This window comes from Pinus tabuliformis, chromosome X, assembly GCF_031772625.1.
Source record: "Pinus tabuliformis cultivar Carrire ecotype Pingquan chromosome X, CPIR1, whole genome shotgun sequence".
Classification (NCBI taxonomy): Eukaryota; Viridiplantae; Streptophyta; class Pinopsida; order Pinales; family Pinaceae; genus Pinus; species Pinus tabuliformis.
In genome coordinates, this window is record NC_142308.1 from 375898857 (window position 1) to 375907725 (window position 8869).

At 40.6% G+C, this 8869-nt stretch overlaps 1 pseudogene; it reads right to left on the reverse strand.

The window, feature by feature from the left end:
- LOC149140077 (glutamate decarboxylase 1 pseudogene) overlaps window positions 1-8530 on the reverse strand; it is a 31585-nt pseudogene extending 23055 nt beyond the window's left edge.
- Between the last annotated feature and the right edge of the window lie 339 nt (window positions 8531-8869).

Here is an 8869-nt window from a genome sequence, read left to right on the forward strand (position 1 = left end):
CATGCAGCCAAACTTGTTGCCATATACTCGGCCTCTGCTGAACTGAGTGCCACTGATCTCTGCTTCCTGCTATACCAAGAAACTATTGTCGACCCGATACTAAAGACCCCTCTTGATGTGCTCTTTTTGTCCATTGGGCTCCCTGCCCAATCTACATCCGTGAAGCCACATAGCTTCACCTCATCCTCCTGTCTGTACCACAATCCATATCTCGATGTGCCTCTCAAATAACGCAATACATGTTTGCCTGCCTTCCAGAAGAGCTTGGTTGGCTTAACCACAGCTTGTGAAAGCTGGTTAACAGCATAGCATATATCGGGTTGTGTATTGACCACATACATAAGCGACCCCACCAACTGTCGATAAACAGTGGCATCCACTTCTTCTGCTGAAGTGGCATCCTCCTTCCTCCAACCTCCAGGAAGAGGAGTATCAACAGGGTTGTAGCCATGCATGTTGAACTTCTCCAGTATCTCCTGAGCATACTTACCCTGAGAAACAAATAGTCCATCACTGCGCTGCCAGATTTCCAATCCCAGGAAATAATGAAGCAGGCCTAAGTCCTTCATCTCAAACTCCTTAGCAAGATCATCCTTGCATGAAAGTATCAACAGCTCATCACCTTTTAGAATAAAATCATCTACATAAAGTACAATGATAAGCAACTTACCCTCCACCACAATCTGGTATAGGTTAGGATCCACCTCACTCTTGGAGAATCCAAGTCCGTTGAAATAACTGTCTATCCGTGTGTACCAAGCACGTGGTGCTTGTTTCAACCCATACATTGCTCTCTTGAGCCTGCACACATGCCACTCGCTGTTGAAGATCTCAAAACCTTCGGGCTGCTCTATGTACACCTCCTCCTCAATGACTCCATTGAGGAACACAATCTTCACATCCATCTGATGAATGTGCCACCCCATCTGCGCTGAGAGAGCAAGAATCGTCCGTATGGAAGAATACTTTGCGACAGGTGCAAAGGTCTCCTCATAATCGATCCCCTCTATCTGTGAAAAACCTCTGGCAACAAATCTTGCCTTGTACTTCTCCACACTCTCGTCAGCCACCTGCTTAACTTTGTAGATCCATCTCAAACCCACCACTGATTTTCCTTCTGGTATAGGAACAATCTCCCATTCACTATTTCTGACAATCGAATCATACTCTTCCACCATGGAGTCTACCCATGCAGGATCCTCCACAGCTTCCTCGAAAGAGGATGGCTCAGTCACAACACATTTGCTCAAAAGAGCCATGTATCCAGTGTACCAATCAGGTGACTGTCTCTGCCTGCATTGGGCTGTAGGTGGTCCTACAACTTTCTCTACATCTTGAGCCAGTCGCTCAGCTTCTGTCAAGTGCTTTCGCCCTCTGATGGTTGGCGTTGCATGAGTGGTCTCTTCCACTCCATGAACTTCGTCTTGTGGCTGATCCACGTCCTGAAGCTCATCTTTAGGAACTAATAGCTCATCTGCATGCAAGTGTAGCTCCCTCTCAAGAAAACACTTCATGGCTTTCTCCTCCTGAAATTTTATATCCCGTCACACAATAGTCTTGCCACTATCTGGCAAATACACACGATAGTTGTGGGGCGTATCAGTGTACCCCACAAATATCCCAACCTCAGCAGTTAGCTCCAACTTCTTCCTGGCATCCTTCGTCACACGCATGTAAACGTTAGCTCCAAAAATCCTCAAATGAGAAAGATCAGGCTTCTTACCAGAATAAGCCTCCTCGGGTGTACTCATGCCAAGTATCCTGTGAGGACAATGGTTCTGTACATAAACTGCTGTATTGCATGCTTCCGCCCACAAGTGAAGAGGTATACCCTGATCATGCAACATCGCCTGTGCAACACCCATGATCATTCTGTTCTTCCGCTCAGCAACCCCGTTTTGCTGTGGGTTATGGGGAGCTATGAGTTGTCTTTGAATCCCTTCTGCACTGCAGAAATCCTTGAACTCGCCAAAGATGTATTCACCACCATTATCGCTCCTAAGAGCCTTCACCTTCTTCCCTGACTCCTTCTTGACCAGTGCTTTGAACTCACAGAACTTTGAGTATGTCTCGCTCTTCTTCTGCATGAAGAAGATCCAGCACTTACGAGAGAAATCATCAACAAAAATCACATAATACCTGTTCTTTGCTGTTGAAACTACTAAGAAAGGTCCACACACGTCTGTGTGAATTCTCTCAAGGATCGTCATGGCGTGACTATCCTTCTCGTGAAAGGTGGCTTTCAAAAACTTTCCCAAAGTACACCCCTTGCACTGATCTGACTACACAAGAGTGCCTTTAGGAAGCCCTGTAGTGATCTGCTGCAGTATCTTCAAGGCTCCATGGTGAAGGTGACCCAATCTCCTATGCCACAGCTCGCCGTCATCCCGGCTCACCAATCCTTCTGCCTTGCATGCCATTGCTACGCAACTATCTACATGCAACTGATAAAGGTTCCTCACTCGAACCCCTATCTTCCAGGTTTCTCCAGTTGTCTTACTGCACAGGAAAGCCTTTCCCTCACTGAAAACAACATCATATCCCTTGTCTTCTAACATCGCCATAGAGATAAGATTCTTCTTCAACCCTGGAACATGCATCACTTCCTTCAATACAAAGGGTTTATCAGTCTCCCTCTCAAAGGAAATGGTACCAATACCGGTCGCACTGTATCTACCATCATCGCCCATCTCGATGTGAACTCCAAGATATTTGTCCTCTAGATCAGAAAACAAATCTCGATCTCCTGTCATGTGAAAAGACACACCATTGTCCAAGAACCACACCAATCCCATCACACTTGAAACCAAGCATGCGATCAATGAAAAATCAAGCTCAAACTGCGAGGCTAGAGCCTCTCCTGCTGCAGATCCAACAGCTTGCTTGTTCTTCTTCTTCTGCGGACAATTAGTGGCATAGTGTCTGTGATGGGGACAGTGAAAGCACTTCACCTTGGACATGTCCTGCTTCTTGCCTTTCACACCAGACTGAGAAGCTTTCTTGTTCTTCCCCTTCTTTGCTTTGGTAGCCAAAGCGCAATTTTCTTCATCAGTTCCCTTTGATGAAGATCCGTCCCTGGTATTCCGCCTGATCTCCTCCTGCACAAGATTTGACCAAAGTATTTCCCATCCTAGAAATTTCTCCCGACCATTGACAGAGTCCTGATAGGAATACCAACTTTTCGGAAGACCAAGGAGAGCCAAGCTCACCAAGTCCTCATCATCGACAGTCACCCCCACACTTCCCAGCTCATCCCTACACTGAGTGAACTTCGTGAGATACTTGGGCATACTGCCTCCCTTCTCATATTTGATGTTTCTGAGTTTATCCTTGAGTGCAAGCTTCCTATAATCGCTCTTGCCTTGGAATAGATCTAACAACGCTTTCCACATCAAGTATGGAGAAGCCTTTCCATGCAGGCTGGACATAATGTGATCCTTCACGCCCTCCAATAGAATCCTTCGACACTTTGCTATCTTCGTTTGCCAAGCATCAACTTGCGTAGTATCAGTAGGCTTTGGGACCTCAGCCTCTATGAACTCCTTCAGCCCATTATCATCTAACACCGCCTCCATCCTGTCCTTCCATGCAATATAGTTTGAGTTGCCCTCAAGAGCATACTCCAATTGCAATCCGCTGAAAGACATTGCCACGTTGATACCAAGAAAACAGTGCTGCAAATTCGAATTCCACCAGCTCCAAACTCAACCGCCTCTGATCTAGAATTCGTGACAACAAAGTATTTCTCGTACAGAGATTGACTGTATGGGCTTTTACCGGATATCTAACATTCCAAAAGAAGGATGAATCCAGAGGCTACCTGGCCCGATTACAGACTCTGCCTGAAGAAATAAAATGTAAACACTTTCTGAATAATAGATCTGATGATCAACAGCTCTGATACCATGTAGAAATTTTGAATAATATGACACTTATTCACAGAGATTATCCCAATTATACACTATTGCGGAATACATGCACAATACATAATCTCCTCTATGTTTGATCATCAATTTAGCAGCATGAAAAACAATGAAACATCAATCGCATGCACACATTAACACAATATGTAACCCGGGGAAAGCATACAGCTGAAATCCCCACACTATCTGTATATTATAATGATTGAGAACATGTAACAATACATATTACAATACTCCTCACAAGTACTCAGTACTATCTCCACCTGTTACACACAAAACTAGCTCAGATCCGAACAAATCACAAGTTCAAATCTCCTCCGCTGCTTTGCCTGCCTCTACTGCACAATGCTTGGTGAAAATCACCTGAGCACAGCCTATAATTCCTTGGTATTGGCCCACACTGCGCAGTCCTCATTGGCATAACTCAATCCCTTTGATTGTGCAAGATTTCATGCACAACTATAGTCACAACTGATAGAAATCTCAACCTCTAACACCTGTCTCCACTGAACTGTACATGCACTGAGTTAAATGATGTATTCTTCAGTTGCTTTATGAGTTAATAATTAGTGAATTAATTAATATTTAATTCCCACAACTCATCACTAGTGTATTCTTTAGTTAGACTAAAATAAAACTAGTTCAAACAAGTCAAACTGAACACAACTCCATCAACTCCACAATCAACTCCACCAAAATCAACTGCTTGAGTTCTAACTAAAGTCCTGCATGCAATAGCTCAATTGACCCACAAAGAAAGTGTATTTCCTTCTGACAGCTACATGTGCCACATCTGTAGCTCAAACTGAAGTGCTCCAAGAGGATAAGATAATGTTTATAGTCCAAATATTATTATGAGACAATAATATTCAACTGTTCTATTTTTAGCCTGGCAGTCTAAAAATAGAAACCTGCCCATATGTCTAAAAATAGAAGTCCATCTATTTTTACCAACATGACCAATCATCCACAAATAACATACTGCAACTCATAGACCATGATCCATATGTCTAAAAATAGACTTTGCGCCAAAAATAGCCTGCGGGCCCACTTAGTGAAGGCAACTTCTTTCCACTAAGCTCCATCATCTTGTTGCATTCTCAACACCTTTCATATCAATGCCATACCAACACTGAAGATAATGCAAATATTGTGTCGGATGAGAGAAAGACTCCCCTTTTTATACTAATACCATTTCAATTCAAAATAAAGAAGTATGACCTATAAGATAAGCATGCAAAATAAGGAGACAGGCTGCTAGCAAGTATCAAGCCAATGCCATGCAATATTTGAAAGCTGAACATGCTACCCCTAGCCATGTAATGAAGTTGTAATCATAGTTTATCTGCTATTGTAGCCACACATCATCTTCATTGGAATAAGCCTCTTTTCCAATTGCAAGAGACTAATCCTTATGCACCATGACTCTAACTAACTTTGAGCAATGATATACAATGAACTACAATACATACAATGCTTCATGGATAAAATACATGGTTGTGACAAGAACATAGGATTGGCATATGAATCCCCTACACCTATCACCAACCATGACTCTATGGATCCAGGTCTACATTATGCACCCAATTTAGTGGTGCTACATCAAAGATAAACAAAATAATACATGACTTGGACTTCCATTGACCCATACATAGAAAATGACAAGGCATGCTAGACACCATGGGTATTGCTATGAGAAACACACCCAAAATATGACACAATGATAGTACATGGCTTTTGAAACTGCACACAATGATGCTTTTCTTCTATACATGCCAAAAATAATGAAATAACATGAGTACATGGAATCAATGAGCTTAAATATATGCTCCATATAGAAATAACAATAATAATACTATCCATAGCATATGCCTTGAGCACAAGCCCCCCATGAGTAATTTCATAAGCTCTCCACATGTAGGAGTAATAACAGATGATCCGAATGGAAAATGGCATCAACCCATGGTACTCATCCACCCATATTATTCATCAACCCATGGAATTTACCCATGGTATTGTAAATGGCATCCGCCCATGGTATTGTAAAATCCACCCATGGTATTCATTCACCCATGGAATTTACCCATGGTATTGTAAATGGCATCTGCCCGTGGTATTGTAAAATCCACCCATGGTATTCATTCACCCATGGAATTGACCCGTGGTATTGTAACTGAAAAATACTATAAGTAACAAGTCACATTTTGTAAAAGGACTGATTGTCCACCACAATGTAGCCTTTACAGTTATTATCGGTTTTAATAAAAAAGTTTCTTTGTGGTTTTGTTTATTGGGCATTCTCCTATTTTTCTTCTGGCAATGCAAGTTTTCAGATCTTGGGGGTCTCTCCTCCCAAGATCCATTTCAATCTTTTAGATCTTGGGGGCCTCCCCTCAAGATCCGGATCAACAGAGGTACTGAAAACATCATATGCTAGTTCATGGCCACTCAAGACCTTGGCCATCAACATCCCATCAATGAATATCCTACATCAAGATCATAAACCCCACTGGCAACCACCATGCTCCACGTAGGTAGGATAATAAAATCATATAAAGACAACAACATGGATATATGTCATAGAAGTAGCATCAAATATATAACCTCGTCATGAGTAGCGACATTCTCTCCATATATAAGTAGTGTTATAAATCAACATGCCTCAACCATATGAATATCCAAACATCATAAGAAACATGATGCTCTTTCTCCATGCAAGAGCAACATATAATTAAACCATCTAATACATATCGGTAGCATGCATGATTCATCTAGAAATGAAAACATAAGAAATAAGGTATATCCTCTAGATGGGAAAACTCCAACACATCACTAGATATCCATGGCAGTAACAAGTATAATAAAGCATGTCATAACTATGATCTAGAAATGAGAACACTAGTAGCATGCCAAATTTTCCATGCAACCATACTATCTCATACAACGAGTAAGTGTGGTAGCAACAACAAAAATAATTCTACATCAAATCAATGTCAAATATATGTAGAACGAGTTCTTCAATGCTAACTCTCTGCAGGTCGATTAGAAAGCAAACATTCTCCCCCTGAACGTGTGATCCTTCATTACACAACTATATTGTTTCCATACCTTCACTAGAATCAATAGAAACCAAACATATAGCTGCTCCAAAACTATCAACAAATGAACATGACTAATATAACTAAAATCAAACTGAAATAGAAATATATTAGAAAACAAAATACACCTCAAACCTATGAACATTCCATAAACATAATATACCTCATGAGCATATTGATCCTATGGGCTTGAATATGCATGGCTAAGCTTGATCAAGAACTCATTACTGTTGGTACACCTTAAGTTACCAACACTCCCACTCAAACCATGATAGTCTCATTCATATTAATGCAATCAAGTAGATCTAACTTGTAAGAATAGATTGCAGTAGGGACTGATCTCACCTACTCGGAATCCAAAGATGTAGAGTACTCTCTTGGTCTCTTCTTAGTTTTCACTCTTCTGTTCAGCACATACACATTATCCGGTGTCTTGACTCCCTTGGAAATCACTCTCTTTGATCCTTCCTTTCAGATGATGCAACCTTTGTAGTTAAAAATCACTTCCTTGCCACCATCAACCATTTGGATCACACTCAATATATTATGCTTTAGGCCTTCAATGAGACAAACATCTTTTTCGTTTGTCCTCTCCTCACCAAGATTGGCTTTGCCACTTCCCAACACTCTAGTTGTTTCACTACCTTCAAGCACATCACAACCACTCTCGATTTTATTGAGAAAATTAAATTTTCCCCTATCTCTTGACATATGGTGTGAGAATCCACTATCTATACACCACATATAAACTTCATCATGAGAAAAAAGTGGAATGCCACATCTTCCTAGTTGTTGCTCCTTCTTCCATGTGTTCCTTGCTTGTACATTCTCCCTTGACTGTTGACTTTCAACAAATTGGCTTAATGATCAAAGAATATTACAATCTTTGGCCATGTGTCTAAAATTATGGCACACATAACACTCTATATGAGCAAGATATGTAGCCAATGGATCTAATATTTTGCTGCTCATACTTGACCTACATCTTCTCATGCTAGATCTGAATGTAGGTCCCCTTTTTGGCTAATCATGTTGTTTCATGGATGTGTGTATTCTACTTCTACAATCAGCTACCACATGATCAAAATTGTGACAATTGAAGCACTCGATCTCGTCCATCAAGTGGGAAAAAGAGTTATGATTTCTCCTCTAAAATATGCCACCATCAATCCTAGGAGTGAATGATATCCTTAGTTCCCTTCTTTGTTGTTTATGGTGGATCTATTTTCCTTCTCCTTTTTCGTTGCTATTGTTGATCACATTCTTTGCTGCAAGCTTATTTGGTTATTCTTTGTCATTCTTTATTGCATGCAAACTTGTATCACCCTTTGGAAAATTACTGCCATATTTTCTCACTGTTATGGTGCTCTTCACTTTCTCCAACTTTTGGTCCCTTTCCTCAAGATCCTTTCTCAATTTGTCAATCAGACCTTCAAGTGCTTCAACATAACCCTTCCTATCGTTTTTCTTGCTGCAATTTAATTCTTCTAATCTTTTCGATTCTGCCATGTATGTTCTCAAGGTAGTGATCTCTTCCTTGATATTTTTCTCATTTTGATCACAAATCTACAATTTCTTCTCATACTCCTTACATACTTTTGTTTGCCTACCAATTTCATTAGAAAATTGTTTAATAAGAACCATGGTAGATTCATATTTAGCTTTAAGGATTATATAATTATGATTATTATCTCTTTCACTATGATTATCAACATCATCATCTCTTTTGCTCCTAGGATTGATGGTGGCATATTTTAGAGGAGAAATCAGAACTATTTTTCCCACTTGATGGACACGTCAAAAGGTGTTACACTTTAGAGTAAAAATAAAAAAAATTCCCCATACCCT